Here is a 22738-nt window from a genome sequence, read left to right as displayed (position 1 = left end):
GCAGGAAGCAAATGGCTTCCTGCGCTCGGAGAACAAAGGGGAACCCTCTGATGACGTCAGCGCGGCTCGCACGCTGACGTCATTGATGACGCGGGGGTGGGGGGCGGGGGGAGGCAGGGGAAGGTCTATCTCTGCCTTCCCCATAAAAAAAAACAACCACTCACGGGGGGGAGCGCCAGCGCTTCCCCCGTGGGTGGGTGTCATGACGAGCTGGACTCGTCATGGGCACAGCGCGACTGTGCTCCATGACGAGTCCAGCTCGTCATAGGCACAGAAGGGGTTAAAAGCCTAAAGGTAAACACGTCAACAACAACCACAGCAGACCCAAATGTCTGTGTAGAAGTGGAATAGAGTGTAGCGGTGGGATGACTGGGGTGCATTGATTTACTAACTTAAACTGTAAAATGCTATGTTTGGAATGGATAATGTGCTTTGCCTTTGTCCAACTCTTTAAAAAAAAAAAAATAAGTACTCTAAAGTCTAAACGTAGGATGTGCTACTGCTAAGCAACGTGCCGTCAGGCCTGTCACTGTGGGCCTGCTCTCTCCTGTTATTGTTGAAGGTCAATGCTGGAAACAGACTAAAGTAGAGATGATGCATACATGCCACCTCGGAAAGTGTTCTTGTTGCACTACACCATAACTTGTGCATTTGTTTCAACTTTGTTTCTCAATATCCCCTTTGGTTTTCCATCTACAATTACAGGCCGTGCCTTGCCCTATACTTTGGAAAACATTACAATGCACACTTACCTTACCAAAAAATTGACATTTTTTTTCCAGCTGGGCAGTGGCGAGTGGTGACACACCCAAGATTGATGGACGAGAAGACCAAGAGGAATGCCGAGATGCAAATCCAGTCCACATTTTTTACCAGGATAACACAGAAACAGTATCAACTTTTATCTTCTTTTAAATAATTTCAATATTTTTTTTGTATACAATCTATACAACAGTGTGTTCTTGTTGTTGTCCTTATCATCATTAGGTTTGCTCTCTGTTTACGATTCTTCCCTACCAATATTTAACATTTCTATTTTCTATCTGTAAAAGTATTAAGGCCGGAACAACAGAACAAGAAGTGTATGTAATCCGGGTCTCTCATCGTCATGCATGCATTTCCTTTTTCTCCCTTAACATATGGATATGGTAGTCTTCAAAGATTGTCGTTTGTTTGTCCATGCATACTGTTTTTCAATGTCAAACCTTTCCCAAAACCTCCTTCCCATCCATTCAACAAACCCTAACCCTCTTCCCCCGGGCTCTCTGACTTATTGTCGAGGTGTGACTAAATTAAATGTACACCAATACTTAATCACACACTTGCTGGGGCGGATGTGGCGAAAGCAACAGTACTTCAATTTCAAGGCAGAGCGATGATCTTCTTCTGCTTGCCCACCCATGAGTAGGATATTTTAGAGGTTATTTTATTTTACAAGGGAACATATACCTCAGCATTAATTGCCGGCATTGATTGGATTTGTTTGTTGTCATTCCTTATACACAGCACTAACTGTTAGGCTGTATGCCTAGTCAAGTGACTTGACACATCTATAGTTTGTAACTCTGTCTAGTAGGCTATCCCAACCACCATTATGTTTTGTTGTAAAATACTTTAGCATATTATTGTTGCTCGGTAAGTTCTGTACTGTACTTCATTCTACTACTCCTCTAACAGTCTCTCAAAGGCGATTGACTGTCTCCTTTTCTTTTTTTGCAAATTCTGCCGCCCTGCCAGTGTCTACTACTACTACTATACTACCACCACCACCCCAATCATGGCATGTTAGAAAAAGGAAACCATCTTTACCATGGAGCCATTGCTGTGCCTAAGTTAAACATAAACATCAAGCACAGGTAAGAGAGAAGTTTGGGGGAGGCAGAATTAATAAAGGACATGTTTTCAATGAATTCAATTTCACACACCAGTCCAGATAAATAATGCATAGACTAGAGGGCAGACTGAAAGTACTAGTAGGACAAGTCAATCAGTGAGGTGTGTTGCATCTATCTGTTTGTGTCTTACACAGTCAGCCAATTATTTAAATCAAACACAGGCTATGGGCGGCCCTGCACCAGCAAGGAAACAGTGTGATGTAAAACAGTAACCCCACCTACAAAACATTAACGTTGCATGTAACATAGAAAAATATATTTAATTTACCCTAACAAAAATAAACTAAAAACCCACAAAAGCTGACCCACCCCCCTCCCTAACCCCAACCAATGTCCGTAGGAAAGTCCAGGAGAAAATAGTAGTCCGAAAAGCAAAAACCCAATGCCCAAACCAGTTCCCACCCACCCAAACAAGAATTAAAAAAGGGGCAGAACTTGAAGACAGGTGTGGGGCGGGACTGAAGGAGGACACGCATCTGCTCCTCTAAACGGGCGACGCGGCATCTGAGGGTGCGGCAGTTGCAGCCACAGTGGGGGGGCACCAGAGATGGCACTGCGGTGGCGGCGGGCAGCCGCCAGACGGTGGCGCCGTACCGCTGGAGGGCGGTGGCTGGGGCCCGGGGCACTGGAGGAGGCTTCAAGTGCTGCTGCAGTCTCCTCCTCCTCTGCCAAGACCACCAGCCGCCGGTATTCACGCTGGATTGCCTCCAGCTTCCGGCGCCGTGCCTTGGCGGCCAACTCCTTTCGATTGAGTTTAGGGGTAGCTGTGTATCAAAAAGAACAAAACAAGACAATTGTAAAATATACTCTTAGAAAAACAGTAAGACAAGTTAATTATTTATACACATCGTGGCATGGTAGAGTAGCACTATAAAGCACAGTAGTACATAACATTTTAAATCTCGCCCGTCCTTCTTCCTTCCACCCGTCTTTCACTTTTTAGTTGAACAGTGCACCAGGTGCTCTTCTCCATAAAACTTTCAAAGCGGAGTTGAAATCAGATAGATGAGGCCATTGGTTACTCAATACTCCCGCTCCTATGCCAATTAAAGGGATTCTAGTCTTCTAGTTCACTCTTCAAACGTTCACAACAACTCATACTTACTTAGGACATCGGATGTTGGGCGGACTTTGTTAGCCCGCCATCCTCATGCTAAAACGGGTGGGGGTCCCGTGGGGACAATTAATTAGGAGGACGCACCTGGCACAGTGGTGAGCGCATCCTGTTTTTTTTACATTCTGGTTGGCGGTGCCGAAAGCAATGCTAAAAATACTTGTTGTGCTGCTTTTCCAAGCACAACATGACAGGCCCCGCGCTGACCTGTCACGTTTTTTTTGTAAAGGCAGGGGGGTACCATAGCATAGGTACCTTCCATGGGGCCCCAAGCATACTCTGCAATGTCTGCATGCCTTTCCGTGGCGGACGGCAATGACGCTACGCAAGGCATTCCAAAATGCAGATTATATGGCTGGCGGTGTGTTCAGAGAGACACCACCACCATATTGAACCCTTTTCCGCCTGGTCGACATGTGGGGGTTCTGACTCTTTTCTACAGGGATGGCGGGAGGTTTGTCCCTGCGGTGTCGGCGGTGAAAACCGCTGGCCCGGCGGGGGCAATACGCCTGCCATCCTAATGGGGCCCTAAGTCTCAACAGTACAGTATACATACAGTACACCCTTGCAGTGAGTGTACTGTCAAGTTCAACAATAGTTAAGGATTATGAATCTAACTTACCACCGCCCGCCACTGGTGCTGCCACTCCCCCTACCGCTCCATCGGCGGTATCTGCAGCAACTGCCGCATCCTCTCCCTCCGTGTCACCTTCGCTGGCCCCGGCAATGGTGGTCGGTAGTGCGCCTAGAAAACATTACACATTTATTAGGCGTCATATACACCTCCCCCTATTGATCAGTAGCAAGGTTGAAAAATGAGTTAATAGTATACTAACATACATCACTAGTACAAATCAGGTAGTAGTAGAGTAGACACTAATATTTATATATGATCATACTATCCTTTGCTTAGTTAGCCCGTGCCATGCAACCATTTTACCTATGTGTCTTTTTTTTTGCACATGTGACGTTACCTTGCAGCTTTTTGTATAAGACACCTTTGAGCCCACATGACCTCCCTCACACTGCTACTGTCTACGCGCTGCGTACAAGAGGTCAACAAAAACATTAACATGCCACTTTTTTATGAAGTACTGGTGTACTGTTAGTCCATATTGCTTATCCATAAATGCTACACTTTTTGACACGGCTGAGAAATGCTTGCAAGTTGCAATATACTAACTAACGCGCACCATTTAATTTTTCGCATTACAGACGGAAGATTCCCTTCTACGAACCAGAGCTTTGCAGTGCTTATGAATGATGCAACAACTACCAGTACTAGGTTCTTCTAAAGTGAGGGGTCCCTTCACTCAGATCTTCATTTATAAATTTATATAAACTAAATTCCTAGGGGATGGTGGTGCTGCCTTCCACCACTGTTCAGTTATCATGATTTAATTCCCAACTGTAAGTAAGTGTAACAATGTTTATTGTTTTAATGTTATTGATTTTCCGGTTGGTGCTGCATTTTATAATAGAACAATGTACATAGCTTCTCAATTCAAAATAAACATTTTGAACTTACATAGACTTGGTGGTATTTGGTGTGGACTAACTTACACGAGTGAGCAAATTAAAGTAAGGATGTGCATGTGCATTGCTTCCACGACTGAGAGGTTGGGTGTGTTATGTTCTGGGTTGTCTACTTGTTGGGTATCTTGGGGGGAGGGTTCGGAGACCTAATAGTTATGACAAGATAGTACTATAGTCGAAAAGGGGATTGTGGGGGGTTCTGAATTTCTGATTGAGGTGTGTGAGGAAGGTCCAACCTACCATCACCAACATCCTATTTTCTTGTGCAAAGGTCTGTATGTGCAAGATCCCTTCAACAGTAGTAGTATGTCCTATAGGCTATCATATCAAAATAGTAATATATCTGGTTGGGCATTTGTTGCTGTGAATTGTCAAAGCCTCAAGATTAACAAAGACTCAAGATCAATAAGACTAGAAGTAGTACAAGAGGACGATCCAAAGGACTGGACTCAATGGCTAGAGCTACTGGTGCATCTGAGTTTTATTACAACCTTTCACATAAAGAGTGGCACTGGCCAACTGGGCAAGCTTAGCTACTACAGTACAGACAGACTGATAGTAGTAGTAGAACTGAGAGTCATCATAGCAGAGGCAGGGATAACAAGATTTTTGAAACCGTACAGATTGAAGGATAATTATTGGTAAAAAATATCATTGGGAAACTGAAACAATAGTTCGTGAAAAATATGGTGCAGTAAAAGTTATGGAATAAGAAATATTATTAAAAACAAGAAGACTTACTGGGGCCAGCAGAGGAGCACTCATTGGTGTCCTCCTGGTGGTGGTGTTCGGACTGTTGTCCCGCCGACTGCCCACTCCCTGTCTGTCTGCCCCTGGGTGCTGATGAACAGGAAAGATATAAGAAAGAGACAAACATTGATGGATGGTGTCAAACAAATACAATATTTTTAAAGAACGGTCAAAAAACACTTATGTAAACAACAAATGCAATAACTAAATTGACCAATCTCATCTGGTCAACAAGTAGTATCGGGGGATTTGCGGATCGACTACTTAAGTTACTATTTATCAACAGTAATCCAGTCTTCCATTCTGATTCCAGAATACTAAGTTACAACTAAGCCTAAGTACGACGTACCACTCGACCTAGCCCACCTATTCCAGGCATGCCAATTGTACATTAAGTATGCATTTCCACTTCTTTTATTCCTCAACAATGCACATGGTCAAATGGAGGACACATGACTACATTTTTTGTATACACCAAATTTTGGGTTGATTGATTGATGCTGATGTTCTGCTAGTGCTAAGTCAATTACCACCACTCATTGAACAAACTAGAAAAGGTTCTAATAAAGACTGCCGTAGTAGCAGCACGTCACGTAACTGAAAGGGCATCACGCATACCACTTACAAATTAGAAACTCATACAAAGTACCTAAACCTAAGTATCAATCCACCCCTATCTCTTAGTGACAGGACAAAGTAAGGAGTGGACTAGAGTCACTGTAGCATCACGTAACTTAATTTCTCTAAAATAAACTCTTACAGAATCACGCTAAGCGAGCGCAAACGCAAAGTTGCAATCAAGTAAGATTAGTAGTAGCGCAGAAGAGCAACTGTGTCATAATCACAGAAGACTTTTAAATGTAATTAACCTGGAATGTAAGCAGCAACACTCTAGCTGGTTGGAAGAAAAAAAAGATATTCGCAATATATAACACAGAGCAGAAGAACAGACACAAAGTAGTAATAATTAAATAGTTACTCACCAAGCCCCGGGACCTCCACTCCTAGCAGGTCCAGCAGGTCCTGCTTACGGTCCAGGATGTCGGACCACCGGTGCATCAGCTGCGCCTAGGTGCGCCGGACCCCAGAGAAGCGCAACACGAGAAGCGCAACACTGCCCGGCGCACCTTCCCCCACCGCTGCCGACGCTCCCGGAGGCCTGCCACCTGCTGCCAGGGTTGAGGGAAGGTGGCGCTGCACAAAGAAAATGAGTGCAGCCAACTCCACCTCCCCAAATAAGGCCCGTGCCGGCACCCCTTGTGGCCCCTTGTGGGCGCCGCCTTCCGCAAGGAAGGTGGTCGCGGCTCTGGCTGCGACGACCAGCCCTACCCTTTGACATGGTTCTGGGACGGGGCGGGAAAGAAAAGGTAATAAAATTAAAGAAGTAAAGGAAATAAATAGCAGGCAATAGAAAGAGAGAAAAAGCAGCTAAAAAACAAAAAAAAAGTTGACAAAAACCAAAAATATAGAAGCAGGAAAATATTTAGAGAAATAAAAAAAAAGAAAGATGTTGGACTTGGCCCTTCTGGCAGGTTCACCCCTGGACTTTTTGGCTTTTTATTGGTGACTTGGTGTGGTAATTGTTTGGTCTCTGCGCACTTTCCCTGTGTCCCAGGGTAAAGTGCGTGCGTGCTCTGAGTGCATGTGGTGAGATAGGCCTGCCCTCCCATAGGAATGCATGGGGAGTGTATGTGTCCCTAGTAGTTCCTGATGCGTGGGGTGTGCAGGCCCGAGTTTGGTATGTGCGGACTCGTGGGAGTGAATGCTGCGCGATGATGTGTGCGGCGTGCATGTACCTAGTGTGGAAGTGCCACTTCTAGAAGTGGGCACTTCTGTGTGCAGTGTGTCTGTCGCGTGATTGGCTGGTCGGGTCATGTGACGGGCTAGGGATTCCCCAGAGTCAGGATGAGTCACCCAGTGGGGAATGGGGAGATCAGCAGCTAGATGGGTGGGAGGAGTACACCTGGGTCCTGAATGGTTTTCCACACACAATGCTGGCCCCGCCCCCTGTGGTACGACTGACGACCCTAGCCCTGCCAGTGAATAGAGTGAGGGGCTGAGCACATCAAGGGTGCTCCCCAACCAGCTGCGACTGGTTTTCCCCCTCACCCTGAACCCAGAACAAAGGGTTTGCCTGTATAAAAATGGGGCTGTGTCCCCACAGAATCTGTTCTCTTCCAGGATCCTGCCTGAGGGGGCTGCTGCTGCTGCTGGGCCAGAGGACCGCCACTTGGACTACCTCCCTGCTTGGAGGCCCAGTGAGCTGGCTCTGGGCCCAGCCCTGCCCCCCTGCCCACCTTCCTAAGGACTTTGCTGAACTTTGGTGCTTGCTGGCACCCCTAAGCGCCTGGAGGCGCTTTTCTTTCATTTATAGCGCTAGGAGCGCTTTATTGGTGGCCAGCAGCGCGGAGCTGCCATTATTAGCGAGGGAACCCCGACGTAGGGATTCCCTGCTATTTTGCCGTCCTCGCGGGTGCCCACCCCGCTTATTTCCGCCTCGTGTGCTGTTAGGTAGCCCTAGCGGGTGCCCACCCCGCCAGGGACTTCGTGCCGTATTTTTATCCCTAGCGGGTGCCCACCCCGCCAGGGAACTTGTGCAAAGATCACGGGAGCCTACCCCGCATCAAAGAAATCACCGCCGACTGGCCCGGGAGCCGGGGAAGTACCGTGAGGACTTCCCCGCAGCGTAGGAACACGCCGCGCTGGGATTGGATGCCGCGGGAGGCGTCCCCTAGCAACCGGGACTCGGCCGACCCGCGTCATCCCAGACGCCAGGAGAGGACGACCCGGAAACAGGAGAGCGGAGGCAGCGCGGGAGTCCCCGGAACCGCCCGGTAAGTCCGAAGGGCTGGGGGGACTCCGCGCCTGTGTCGGGGGCATTCGGGTAATTCCCTAGAGCTCCGTGTAGCTCCAACGTGGGCACAGTCTTCTTTCGAGTCCCCCGATCGGGACTCCAACGTTGGGGGCACTCTTGTGTTCAGAGCCCCGTGGCTCCCACGTGTACAGGGCATCCTTGTGCTCAGAGCGCCCAGAGCGCTCCCACGAACGGGGGCATTTCTCTTTGAGCCCATCGAGGCTCCACCTTACGGGGGCATTCCTTTTCAGTTACGAGCGGCCCCAGAAGGCAGTGGGCCGCTCCAACGAAGGAGCACATTGTTATTTAGAGCCTGCGAGGCTCTAGGGGGCATTGTTCTTTGTTTCTGAGCGTGAGACGCTCCAATGTACTGATAGTGGTTCCGAGCCCACGAGGCTCCAACGAGGCCAGCAGTGGTTGCGCAGAGCGCTCAGAGCGCTCCAACGTTGGGGGCATTTCCTTGGCGATTGAGTGGCCCCAGATGGCAGCGGGCCACTCCCACCTTGCCCCACAATATTGATCAGAGCCTGCGAGGCTCAGGGGGCCACAAGTGTTTTCTTAGAGCCACGAGGCTCCAACCCCTGCCATATTTGTTTAGGAAGGCACAGTGGTGCCCCAGCATTTCACCAGTTGCCCAGCACTTAGTGGGCAACTGCTACGTGTAGGTTGTGCTTTGTGCGCCCTGGTCTGCGCAGCCTGCGCCGTCGCGCCCTGACTTTGCTGGGACATAGGGCGTCCTAGCCCCGACAAGGCCAGTTGGCCTAGGGACTGCCACAGGTGGTGGCTTATGTGAGTTCTTGCGCAATTGTGTTCCTAACCTGCACCTCTGAATGTGTTTATGCGTCATGTGCTTTGCTTTACACCTCTGAATGTTATGCATCATGTGTTTATGTGCTTAGACCCCTACAGGTATAGTGATACTTAGGTGGTTGTTTTCTCCCTAGTACAGGTGGTGCCAGTGAGGTCCTGATTCCCTGCGCAATATTTTCCTAAGGTGGTTAGGGTTGCGTAGGTGGTACTTACCTGATACCAGTAGTGACTGGTTGTGTGCTAGGTGTAATTTTGTGCAACAGTAATTTTATTTCCTATGTTCTAAGAGTGCTAATTCCGGACAGTGGTCCAGGTGGCCCTGTCCCCTGTATATATAATCCCTTGTAAATTCTGCCCGTGCCTGTTGGCACACTGTAGAGTGTGTGTTTTTATCTAATGTGTTGTGTATAATACAAAGGCTATTTTTATAGAATACCTTGTGGGGAGTTTCCTTTGTGGTGGGCCTTGGGTGTTGTTGCTGGGTGCGCGCGCAAACGCTTTACACATCGCCTCAGGGATAAGCCTGTCTGCTCGTGCCAAGCTACCAAGGGGGTGAGCAGGGGTTATCTTTGGCGTGTAACTCCCCAGCCCTGACTAGAGTGGTGGTTTCTGTCTGGCTTTGGCGCAAGCCCTAGCCAACCAGAAATCCCATTTCTAACATTGGTGATCAGCGGTGGGATTTGGACTTGCGTTTGCGCTGTACCGCAGCGGCAACTGGCCGCACTACAAAACTCTGCATTTAGATAAATCACATGGTATAGGGATTATTGTTTTAAAGTTTGTTTTTAATTGTCATTTCTTTGGAAATGTGGTTTTGTGCACTGTGAGTTAGGTGTCCCTAGCTCGGGAGGGTAGATCATCCCCCTTAGTGCATTGTGTTTCTGGATTCACCAGAGGGTGGGATCCAGTGGTGGCAGCGTAATAGTGTCCTGTACATTTGTCCCCCGCCCTGCGCCCAGAGTTGGTACCTGTGTCACGTGGTGGTCAGGTTGAGGAATCAGGGGTGGTAGAAACTGCCTTACCAGTCCGAGGGGAGGGTTGTGTGTGTGGATGAATGGTGTGTGGCACTAGGCAAGTGAGTGTGAGTTCTCTGGGTTAGAGAGCTTGCTGAATCTTTTTGTGAATTGTGTGCTCCTGTGTGAAACTCAGACCCCTAGGTTCCCTGTATAATTGTTACCATAACGTCCGCCAGAATGGAGCCTGCTTGTGATCCCTATGAGCTAGCTTGGCGCCAGAGGCAGGAGTTAGAAAGGTACTGTACAGAGGAAGAGTCAGAAGAGGAGGTAGAGGATGACAATACCTGGACGCCAGTAGAGAGTGAGGACCCCATAGGTAGGGCGTCCCTTGCTGGGTCCAGCGTAGGAGGCAGCGCCTCATCCCTTTCCCTGTCCCCAGAGGAGTGGGAAGATAGGAGGAAAGAAAGGGAGCACCAGCTGGTGTTAGAGAAGCTCAGGTTAGAGCATGCTCAGGCTATGGCGCAGCTGGAGGCCAGGAAGCAACAGCGAGAGACTGAGTGGGTCTTGGCGCGGGAGAGGGTAGAGGAGGCTGAGAGGGCCTCCACCAGAGGCAAAGTAGCTCTGGAGGGTAGACTATCCTCTGCGCGCAGTTTTAATTTTCTGGACTCCCCAGGGAGGGTTGAGTCCAGTGGTAGTAGCGATGTAGATTCCAGTGTAGGAAATCCCAGTCCCAGTTCCCCCAGTCTGGTACCTGTTCCCCAGGAGGAGGAGTTAAGGTTGAAATTCAGGGGCAGTAGGAAACTGTCTCACCAGACTTGGGAGGAGTTTGTGGATGGATGTGAGGATGCAATGTTTGATTGGATTTCCACAGCAAGTGATTTTGATATACTGTGTAATCTGGTTCTCAAAGAACACCTGCTCAGTTGTTGTGTGCCGGGGCTGCGCCAACACCTGTTGGGGTGTGGATTGTCTGAGCCATTTGACCTGGCGGAGGAAGCAGAGCGCTGGGAAAGGGCTAGAGGTTCTCTAGAGTCATTAGGGAGTGACTCCAAAAGTAGTGGGTCAGGTATCTTCCAGCCCAGCGTGGTGGAAGAGGCTCAGTGTAGCCCAGCTAGGTCCCAGGATAGCGAGGAGGGTGTAGGGGCTCACTGCCTGGCTCAGTGGAGCAGGAGTGAGAGGGTGACCGAGGGTCCCCGGACGTACGAAACCCTGCCTCAGGACTTGGATGGTTCCATGAGGGAACACCAAGTTGGGGACCTAGGCTGTCCTGTTAGCCCATTTGAGGGAGATCTCCTGGTGAGTAGAGGACCTGGAGCACCTGTAACCAGGGCTCCTGTGGTTCTAGAGTCTGGCAGTACCGCTCCGGTAGGGAGGGTACAGGAGTCCAGTGTGAGGAGTGATTGGGGGATGAGTTTCCCAGTGGAAGAGCCTGTGGGTCAGGGACTACCCAGTTGGGCTAGGATCCCGTGTAGTGACCAGGGTGGCACCACTCCTGTTCTGGGGGATCTCCGCGCACTGTCAGGTGGACAGGGGACAGGAGATCAGCGCCAGACAGACAGTCGCTTGACGTATGTGTCCTTTGATAGCCTCAGGGGGATGGAGTGGAAATCCCCAGAAGTCCTGGAGTGCCAGGCAATTATTCCACCAAAGGTTCTAGGACGGAGGTTGGGAGGCCAGGTTCAGGATCAGCCTGACCTGAAGGGTGGGACGTCTGTAATCAGCGTCCCGACCAGTTCTTCTTCCAGAGGTACCGCCCCAGTTGGTAGGGAGCAGGGTTCTGGAAGGGGGTGCAGAGGGTGGGAGAGCCCACCTCTGCCCCCGGTACAACCTGAGGGGTTAAACCCTGGGTTGGAATGGCGTTCTAGGTGTACCCCTCGCCAGAGGAGGAGGAACCCTAGGAGAAGAGGTAGGGGGAGGAGAGCCTTCCCTGAGACTCCTGGTCCGCCTGAGGGTGTAGACCCTAGGCTGGAGAACCAGTGGCAGTCTAGTCCTGTCTTTCAGAGAGGAAGAGTGGAGAATGGCCGCTATGTGCCAGGGGTTACTACCCCCCACTCTGTGGTTAGGCAAAGACCAGTGGCACCTGGGTGGCCTAGGGCCTGGTCTTGGCCGCGGACAGCTTGGGAGTACCAGTGGGGTAGCCCAGTTGGTCCAGACAGTGGTGTTAAAAAGAATTCCATGGGTTCACCGTGGCGTAGAACCGGAGGGTGTCCATGCAGTTGCGGGCCCGCGTCCGTGTTCTATCGCCCCAAGCAGGGAAGTCCATCACGGTGGTGATTGGTCTGCCCTCCGTTTTGGCTGGAAGGGGGTTGTGTTGGACTTGGCCCTTCTGGCATGTTCACCCCTGGACTTTTTGGCTTTTTATTGGTGACTTGGTGTGGTAATTGTTTGGTCTCTGCGCACTTTCCCTGTGTCCCAGGGTAAAGTGCGTGCGTGCTCTGAGTGCATGTGGTGAGATAGGCCTGCCCTCCCATAGGAATGCATGGGGAGTGTATGTGTCCCTAGTAGTTCCTGATGCGTGGGGTGTGCAGGCCCGAGTTTGGTATGTGCGGACTCGTGGGAGTGAATGCTGCGCGATGATGTGTGCGGCGTGCATGTACCTAGTGTGGAAGTGCCACTTCTAGAAGTGGGCACTTCTGTGTGCAGTGTGTCTGTCGCGTGATTGGCTGGTCGGGTCATGTGACGGGCTAGGGATTCCCCAGAGTCAGGATGAGTCACCCAGTGGGGAATGGGGAGATCAGCAGCTAGATGGGTGGGAGGAGTACACCTGGGTCCTGAATGGGACAGGGTTTTCCACACACAATGCTGGCCCCGCCCCCTGTGGTGCGACTGACGACCCTAGCCCTGCCAGTGAATAGAGTGAGGGGCTGAGCACATCAAGGGTGCTCCCCAACCAGCTGCGACTGGTTTTCCCCCTCACCCTGAACCCAGAACAAAGGGTTTGCCTGTATAAAAATGGGGCTGTGTCCCCACAGAATCTGTTCTCTTCCAGGATCCTGCCTGAGGGGGCTGCTGCTGCTGCTGGGCCAGAGGACCGCCACTTGGACTACCTCCCTGCTTGGAGGCCCAGTGAGCTGGCTCTGGGCCCAGCCCTGCCCCCCTGCCCACCTTCCTAAGGACTTTGCTGAACTTTGGTGCTTGCTGGCACCCCTAAGCGCCTGGAGGCGCTTTTCTTTCATTTATAGCGCTAGGAGCGCTTTATTGGTGGCCAGCAGCGCGGAGCTGCCATTATTAGCGAGGGAACCCCGACGTAGGGATTCCCTGCTATTTTGCCGTCCTCGCGGGTGCCCACCCCGCTTATTTCCGCCTCGTGTGCTGTTAGGTAGCCCTAGCGGGTGCCCACTCCGCCAGGGACTTCGTGCCGTATTTTTATCCCTAGCGGGTGCCCACCCCGCCAGGGAACTTGTGCAAAGATCACGGGAGCCTACCCCGCATCAAAGAAATCACCGCCGACTGGCCCAGGAGCCGGGGAAGTACCGTGAGGACTTCCCCGCAGCGTAGGAACACGCCGCGCTGGGATTGGATGCCGCGGGAGGCGTCCCCTAGCAACCGGGACTCGGCCGACCCGCGTCATCCCAGACGCCAGGAGAGGACGACCCGGAAACAGGAGAGCGGAGGCAGCGCGGGAGTCCCCGGAACCGCCCGGTAAGTCCGAAGGGCTGGGGGGACTCCGCGCCTGTGTCGGGGGCATTCGGGTAATTCCCTAGAGCTCCGTGTAGCTCCAACGTGGGCACAGTCTTCTTTCGAGTCCCCCGATCGGGACTCCAACGTTGGGGGCACTCTTGTGTTCAGAGCCCCGTGGCTCCCACGTGTACAGGGCATCCTTGTGCTCAGAGCGCCCAGAGCGCTCCCACGAACGGGGGCATTTCTCTTTGAGCCTATCGAGGCTCCACCTTACGGGGGCATTCCTTTTCAGTTACGAGCGGCCCCGGAAGGCAGTGGACCGCTCCAACGAAGGAGCACATTGTTATTTAGAGCCTGCGAGGCTCTAGGGGGCATTGTTCTTTGTTTCTGAGCGTGAGACGCTCCAATGTACTGACAGTGGTTCCGAGCCCACGAGGCTCCAACGAGGCCAGCAGTGGTTGCGCAGAGCGCTCAGAGCGCTCCAACGTTGGGGGCATTTCCTTGGCGATTGAGTGGCCCCAGATGGCAGCGGGCCACTCCCACCTTGCCCCACAATATTGATCAGAGCCTGCGAGGCTCAGGGGGCCACAAGTGTTTTCTTAGAGCCACGAGGCTCCAACCCCTGCCATATTTGTTTAGGAAGGCACAGTGGTGCCCCAGCATTTCACCAGTTGCCCAGCACTTAGTGGGCAACTGCTACGTGTAGGTTGTGCTTTGTGCGCCCTGGTCTGCGCAGCCTGCGCCGTCGCGCCCTGACTTTGCTGGGACATAGGGCGTCCTAGCCCCGACAAGGCCAGTTGGCCTAGGGACTGCCACAGGTGGTGGCTTATGTGAGTTCTTGCGCAATTGTGTTCCTAACCTGCACGTCTGAATGTGTTTATGCGTCATGTGCTTTGCTTTACACCTCTGAATGTTATGCATCATGTGTTTATGTGCTTAGACCCCTACAGGTATAGTGATACTTAGGTGGTTGTTTTCTCCCTAGTACAGGTGGTGCCAGTGAGGTCCTGATTCCCTGCGCAATATTTTCCTAAGGTGGTTAGGGTTGCGTAGGTGGTACTTACCTGATACCAGTAGTGACTGGTTGTGTGCTAGGTGTAATTTTGTGCAACAGTAATTTTATTTCCTATGTTCTAAGAGTGCTAATTCCGGACAGTGGTCCAGGTGGCCCTGTCCCCTGTATATATAATCCCTTGTAAATTCTGCCCGTGCCTGTTGGCACATTGTAGAGTGTGTGTTTTTATCTAATGTGTTGTGTATAATACAAAGGCTATTTTTATAGAATACCTTGTGGGGAGTTTCCTTTGTGGTGGGCCTTGGGTGTTGTTGCTGGGTGCGCGCGCAAACGCTTTACACATCGCCTCAGGGATAAGCCTGTCTGCTCGTGCCAAGCTACCAAGGGGGTGAGCAGGGGTTATCTTTGGCGTGTAACTCCCCAGCCCTGACTAGAGTGGTGGTTTCTGTCTGGCTTTGGCGCAAGCCCTAGCCAACCAGAAATCCCATTTCTAACAAAAGATAAAAAAAGTGGCTTTAAACAAAGGATTGAAAAGATGTAGAGAGGATTCAAAATCAGGCCCCAGAACCATGCAATAGAGTAAAAAAAAAGATGGACGCGCCCATTGCGACCACGTGCGCAAGTTCGCGAGATATTTTCTCCCCGAGCAAGCGAAAAGCAACGCGATCAAGTAAAAGCGGTCGCGAACAGGAAATATCTACCATGAACGGGCGCGAACATGCATTGCGGGACCCGGAACAGGAACTAAGTATCGCGAGAGGGTGGGACAAGTGAAAACAAGATGGCCGCGTCCGTGAGCAACCACATGGGTAAGTTGGCGAGCCGCGATCACGCAAAAAATACAGCGAACAGGTGGGAAAAAACGTCCATGTCTTCACGATATTTCCGGCTTGTTTGCGGAGATTTTCAGCATTTTTGCGATAGTTTGCGAAAGTTAATTTCGCAAATTCCGCCCACCCCTACCCTCAATGCCTCTTAGTATCCTGCAAAGAGGTCCCGAATGTGTCACGGTGGGGCTTCGCCGCGGCTGGACCCGCCGCTCAACATCAAAACACAAAGTTGTCCCCAACTGGCAAAGCCACAACTCGGCGTGGTAATCCATATACACAGGTAAGTAGCAGCCCAGCGATGTGCACACTTACTGCCATATGCGTTTCGAGCTTATATCAGCTCTTGTTCACTGGCGGCAAGGAGACAGGAAACGGAATTCAAGAACATGTGATTTATTTAAATGAAGAGTCTTGCCCAATAGGCGCAGTGGCATGCTGGTCATAGTAGTCCTAGTAACTGCCACCACTACTAAATGTTCGTTAACCAAGTGGTTCCGTTCCTGCCTCCAAGTTAAAAAATAAACACCCGGTTGGGCATGCGCTCACTGCCTGGCTTGCATAAATACATCTTGCCTGCATTGGCCACGTCGTCCCTCAATGCCTCTTAGTTTCCTGCAAAGAGGTCCCGTATGTGTCGCGGTGGGGCTTCGCCGCGGCTGGACACGCCGCTCAACATCAAAACACAAAGTTGTCCCCAACTGGCAAAGCCACAACTCGGCGTGGTAATCCATATACACAGGTAAGTAGCAGCCCAGCAATGTGCACACTTACTGCCATACAAGTTTCGAGCTTATATCAGCTCTTGTTCACTGGTGGCAAGGAGACAGGAAACGGAATTCAAGAACATGTGATTTATTTAAATGAAGAGTCCCGCCCCAATAGGCGCAGTGGCATGCTGGTCATAGTAGTCTTAGTAACTGCCACCACTACTCAATGTTCGTTACCCAAGTGGTTCCGTACCTGCCTCCAAGTTAAAAAATAAACACCCGGTTGGGGATGCACTCACTGCCTGGCTTGCATAAATACATCTTGCCTGCGCTGGCCAAGTCGTCCCTCAATGCCTCTTAGTATCCTGCAAAGAGGTCCCGCATGTGTCACGGTGGGGCTTCGCCGCGGCTGGACCCGACGCTCAACATCAAAACACAAAGTTGTCCCCAACTGGCAAAGCCACAACTCGGCGTGGTAATCCATATACACAGGTAAGTAGCAGCCCAGCGATGTGCACACTTACTGCCATATGCGTTTCGAGCTTATATCAGCTCTTGTTCACTGGCGGCAAGGAGACAGGAAACGGAATTCAAGAACATGTGATTTATTTAAATGAAGAGTCTTGCCCAATAGGCGCAGTGGCATGCTGGTCATAGTAGTCCTAGTAACTGCCACCACTACTCAATGTTCGTTAACCAAGTGGTTCCGTTCCTCCCTCCAAGTTAAAAAATAAACACCCAGTTGGGCATGCGCTCACTGCCTGGCTTGCATAAATACATCTTGCCTGCATTGGCCACGTCGTCCCTCAATGCCTCTTAGTTTCCTGCAAAGAGGTCCCGTATGTGTCGCGGTGGGGCTTCGCCGCGGCTGGACCCGCCGCTCAACATCAAAACACAAAGTTGTCCCCAACTGGCAAAGCCACAACTCGGCGTGGTAATCCATATACACAGGTAAGTAGCAGCCCAGCAATGTGCACACTTACTGCCATACAAGTTTCGAGCTTATATCAGCTCTTGTTCACTGGTGGCAAGGAGACAGGAAACGGAATTCAAGAACATGTGATTTATTTAAATGAAGAGTCCCGCCCCAATAGGCGCAGTGGCATGCTGGTCATAGTAGTCTTAGTAACTGCCACCACTACTCAATGTTCGTTACCCAAGTGGTTCCGTACCTGCCTCCAAGTTAAAAAATAAACACCCGGTTGGGGATGCACTCACTGCCTGGCTTGCATAAATACATCTTGCCTGCGCTGGCCAAGTCGTCCCTCAATGCCTCTTAGTATCCTGCAAAGAGGTCCCGCATGTGTCACGGTAGGGCTTCGCCGCGGCTGGACCCGACGCTTAACATCAAAACACAAAGTTGTCCCCAACTGGCAAAGCCACAACTCGACGTGGTAATCCATATACACAGGTAAGTAGCAGCCCAGCGATGTGCACACTTACTGCCATACGCGTTTCGAGCTTATATCAGCTCTTGTTCACTGGCGGCAAGGAGACAGGAAACTGAATTCAGGAACATGTGATTTATTTAAATGAAGAGTCCCACCCCAATTGGCGCAGTGGCATGCTGGTCATAGTAGTCTTAGTAACTGCCACCACTACTCAATGTTCGTTAACCAAGTGGTTCTGTACCTGCCTCCAAGTTAAAAAATAAACACCCGGTTGGGCATGCGCTCACTGCCTGGCTTGCATAAATACATCTTGCCTGCGTTGGCCACGTCGTCCCTCAATGCCTCTTAGTATCCTGCAAAGGGGTCCCGCATGTGTCGCGTTGGGGCTTCGCCGCGGCTGGACCTGCCACTCAACATCAAAACACAAAGTTGTCCCCAACTGGCAAAGCCACAACTCGGCGTGGTAATCCATATACACAGGTAAGTAGCAGCCCAGCGATGTGCACACTTACTGCCATACGCGTTTCGAGCTTATATCAGCTCTTGTTTACTGGCGGCAAGGAGACAGGAAACGGAATTCAAGAACTTGTGATTTATTTAAATGAAGAGTCCCGCCCCAATAGGCACAGTGGCATGCTGGTCATAGTAGTCTTAGTAACTGCCACCACTACTCAATGTTCGTTAACCAAGTGAATTTGTGAAATGAGTTATGTTATGTTTCTATACTAAAATGTAGTACTTCTTCTAGATGAAGAAATGTGTTTTGGTATAGTGCAAGGGATAGTGTTGTTTGTCTGGAATCACACAGTGAGTATGTGTGCATTTGGGAACCTCTGTGAGATAAGCATTTGGTAACATCGTGTATTTGCTGAGAGATAACTGTTTTAAAACCGGTCAGGTTGTCAAGTTTTAGTAGCATTAGAAGCCAGTCATTGCTTATGCATTGATAAAATAAGTCATGCTTTGACACTAATGTGCTGTACTTCAATATGTAGATTGTGTGTAGTCTCCTTACACCTTGAACAGTATTGAATGAGTTTTGTTAAGCTGCTAGGGATAGTGTTGCTTGTCTAGAACCACACTGTGAGTCTGTGTGCATTTGCGAACCACTGTGAGAGAAGTATGTGGTAATATTGTGTATTTGCTGACAGATAACTGTTTTAAAACCTGTCTTGTTGTCATGTTTTAGTAGCATTAGAAGGCAGTTTTTGCTTATGCTTAGATTAATGAGTCAGGCTTTGACACAAAAGTGCAGTCCTGAAATATGAAGATTGTGTGCAGTTACCTTACCACTTGCACTGTAGAGAATGAGTTTTGGTAAACTCCTAGGGATAGGGGTGCTTGTCTAGAATCACACTGTGAGTTAGTGTGTATTTGGGAACCACTTTGAGAGAAACATTTGGTAACATCGTGTATTTTCTGACAGATAACTTTTTAAAAACCTGTCATGTTGTCAAGTTTTAGTAGCATTAGAAGCCAGTCTTTACTTATGCGTTGATTAAAAGAGTTAGGCTTTGACACAAAAGTGCAGTCCTGAAATATGTAGATTGTGTTCAGTTCCCTTACCACTTCCACAGTAGTGAATGATTTTGGTAAATTCCTAGGTATAGTGGTTATTGTCTAGAATCACACTGTGAGTCTGTGTGTATTTGGGAACCACTGTGAGAGAAGCATTTGGCAACATCATGTATTTGCTGACAGATAACTCTTTTAAAACCTGTCATGTTGTCAAGTTTTAGTAGCATTAGAAGCCAGTCTTTGGTTATGCATTGATAAAATGATTCATGCTTTCACACTAAAGTGCAGTACTGAAATATGTAGATTGTGTGCAGTCCCCTTACCCCTTCCACAGTAGTGAATGAGTTTTGGTAAGCTGCTAGGAATAGTGTTGCTTGTCTAGAATCACACTGTGAGTCTGTGTGCATTTGGGAACCACTGTGAGAGAAGTATTTGCTAACGTTGTGTATTTGCTGACAGATAATTGTTTTAAAACCTGTCATGTTGTCAAGTTTTAGTAGAATTAGAAGCCAGTTTTTGCTAATGCTTTTATTAAATGAGTCAGGCTTTGACACAAAAGTGCAGACCTGAAATATGTAGATTGTGTGCAGTTCCCTTATCAGTTCCACAGTAGTGAATGATTTTTTGTAAACTCCTAGGTATAGTGGTTGTTGTCTAGAATCACACTGTGAGTCTGTGTGCATTTGGGAATCACTGTGAGAGAAGCATTTGGTAACATCGTGTATTTTTTAGCAGATAACTCTTTTAAAACCTGTCATGTTGTCAAGTTTTAGTAGCATTAGAAGCCAGTCTTTGCTTATGCGTTGATTAAATGAGTCATGCTTTGACATTAATGTGCTGTACTTAAATATGTAGATTGTGTGCAGTACCATTAAATCTTCTAGACTAGTGAATGAGTTTTGGTAAACTGCTAGGGATAGTGTTGCTTGTCTAAAATCACACTGTGAGTCTGTGTACATTTGGGTAAGGATTGTGAGAGAAGCATTTGGTAACATAGTGTATTTGATGACAGATAACTATTTTAAAATCGGTCATGTTGTCAAGTTTTAGTAGCTTTAGAAGCTATTCTTTGCTTATGCATTGATAAAATGAGTCAGGGTTTGGCACTAAAGTGCAGTACCATGTACTATTCTCTTCAATGTGCCAGAGCTGAAACTTTAAAAGTTTTACCCAGGCACTAACCTAGCAGTAGTCTGATGATTTAGTCAGTTTCCAAGTACTAATGTTGTGAACCATACATTACCACATAGATTGCTTCAAATGTCTATGCAGTATGCATGCAGTCTTCTAACATACTATACACTTGTCTTTCACATCTTCAATTCGCTAGTCAGTATCCATACACTTCCAGGAAACACTCTGTAACTCCCTTTGCAGTCCTCTAGTGACCCATTCAGCACCATGTACTAATCCATTCACTGTGCCAAAACCCAAACACTTATAAATTCACCAAGATACTATATTTGCAGTACTCTAATCATTCAGTCAGTGCCTAAGTATTCATGCACTGAGCCAGGCCTTAGCACATGGACTGCTTCAAACCCCTATCCACTATGTATGCAGTCTTCTAACCACCTAGACACTTGTCTTTCACACTTTCAATTCCCTAGTCAGTATCCATACAGTCCAGCAAACATCCCGTTACTCCCTTTGCACTCCTCTAGTGACCCATTCAGTACCAAGTACTAATTTATTCCCTGTGCGAAAAGCCTACCACTTATAAATTCACCTAGGCACTCTCCTTGCTGTACTCTAATCATTCAGTCAGTACCCAAGTACTCATGAAGTGAGCCAGGCCTTAGCACATGGACTGCTTTAAATGCCTATCCAGTATGGATGCAGTCCTCTAATCACCTACACAGTTGACTTTCACATCTTCAATTCCCTAGTTAGTATTCATACACTTCTAGCAAACACCCTGTCACTCACCCAGTGTGTCTCCTTATAGTACTGTAAGCATTTTGTCAGTTATCATGTAGTCTTACATTGAGTTAGGCTTTAGGGCATGAACTGCTTCAAAGTAGTATGCACTATGCATGTAGTGTTTTAACGATCACACTTGTGGTTCAGGGCTATAGTTTCTTAGTCAGTTTTTATATAAAATGTGTTTGTAATGTAATTGAATATTATACATTTTAAAGTTATTAATATACATTTATTTGTGATTCTTTTTACAGATACAGAACAGGAGTGTTTCTCATCCGTTTGCACTCTTCTCGTGCAAGATTGTTTGGATGAAGGGTCCTTAGGTGATTCATCATACTTGCTGTGCCGCACAAGTATTTTTTATTAGGATCCCCTCGTAACAGAACGCTTTTGAAAATCTTGCGCGTGACGAAGGTGGCATTGGTCTTTGTTTGCCCCTCGAGAAAACTAGAAAATTTCCACACCACTGAAGAAAAACGTTGTGGGCGTGGTGCATCCTCCAAAAATTCATTCTTAGATTCGGTGAATATTTTAAAGTAACAACATTTACAGTTTTTATAAGTTAAACTTATAAAATGTTGTTAGCTGTATGCATTTTATATATCTGTGATTTGTATCTTGTTTTTTTGTTTGAGAATAGCATGTTGTTTTTTTTAACAATCTTTGAGATTGTTTTTTTTTTTGCCTGCTGTTAAGTGATGAGTACAATTGAAATCACTATTTTTAGTGAAATTTAATATATTCTGAGAACAGCAAAAGAGGCAAAAAATTTACTTTGTGGAAATTATGCTGTGTTGTAAAAAATTTATTATTACATGTTATAATTTTTTTTTCTTTTCTTTCACAGATCCAAAATTTTAAAATAAGCAATTTTTATGAATTTAGATTGGAATGAAAATGTGAAAAAAATGTGTACCATTTATTATTCCTATTACTGTGAAGGTAAGTTTAACTAAGTCTCAATATGCAGAATGAGGAGGTCTGCAAGAAGCTACAAAGTTGAAACATGTTTCTAAAAACACTCTGTTTATACCTATGTAGTTTTGAAATCTGACCATAATCAGATATCATGTGACCTGCAAAAAAAGAGATTTCAGGGGTTCATAATATGTCCCATTTTAGCTATTGAAGGACCGCAATTATTTCAATCATTCTTCTTTGAACATCTTTGCAGACAAAACTCTGTGCTTACCTTTTATCATTCGCAAGTAATTTTAAAAACGGAAATATGTCACTTTTTGTAGCATAGTTATTGTGTAAGATACTCTTTCATATTTACAAAGAGAGGAAAAGGCACTCTGTGCACTTTTTATACTCCATGTAAATACAACTTCATCATGTAGACCACTTTGTGTTGAAAGGGTGTTTTATAAGTGTTGTTGTGCATGATTCCACTTAATACTCATAGAACAAGACACATGTCTAGATTTATCAGAAATCATAAATCTTGATATGTGTGTGAATGGTGCACCATTCTAAAATTGGTGTAGGAAAGCACAACAAGGAGAATTGTTTTAATTTCTCCACATTTTTATATCTTCAATGCATGCTGAAATGTTCAGCATACATTGAAGGTGAAAAATGCATTTTCTCATTGTTTTTGTGCAGGAAGATGTGTCTTCCTGTAGAAAAACAAACCGCACATGACACAGTTATCCTTGCACTATGGTGCAAGGGTGCCTGTGTCACCACATGGCTGCAGTTTAAGCAGCCGTGCAGACAGAAGCATAGATTTGCAACATATTTATGTACATATGTTGCATCCCTGTGCTTCGGAAGTACTACAGCACACTGCAGCTAAAGAGGTTACTGTGT

The sequence above is a fragment of the Triturus cristatus genome, chromosome 7, assembly GCF_964204655.1.
Source record: "Triturus cristatus chromosome 7, aTriCri1.1, whole genome shotgun sequence".
Taxonomy (NCBI): domain Eukaryota; kingdom Metazoa; phylum Chordata; class Amphibia; order Caudata; family Salamandridae; genus Triturus; species Triturus cristatus.
Note: the sequence above shows the minus strand (reverse complement) of the source record.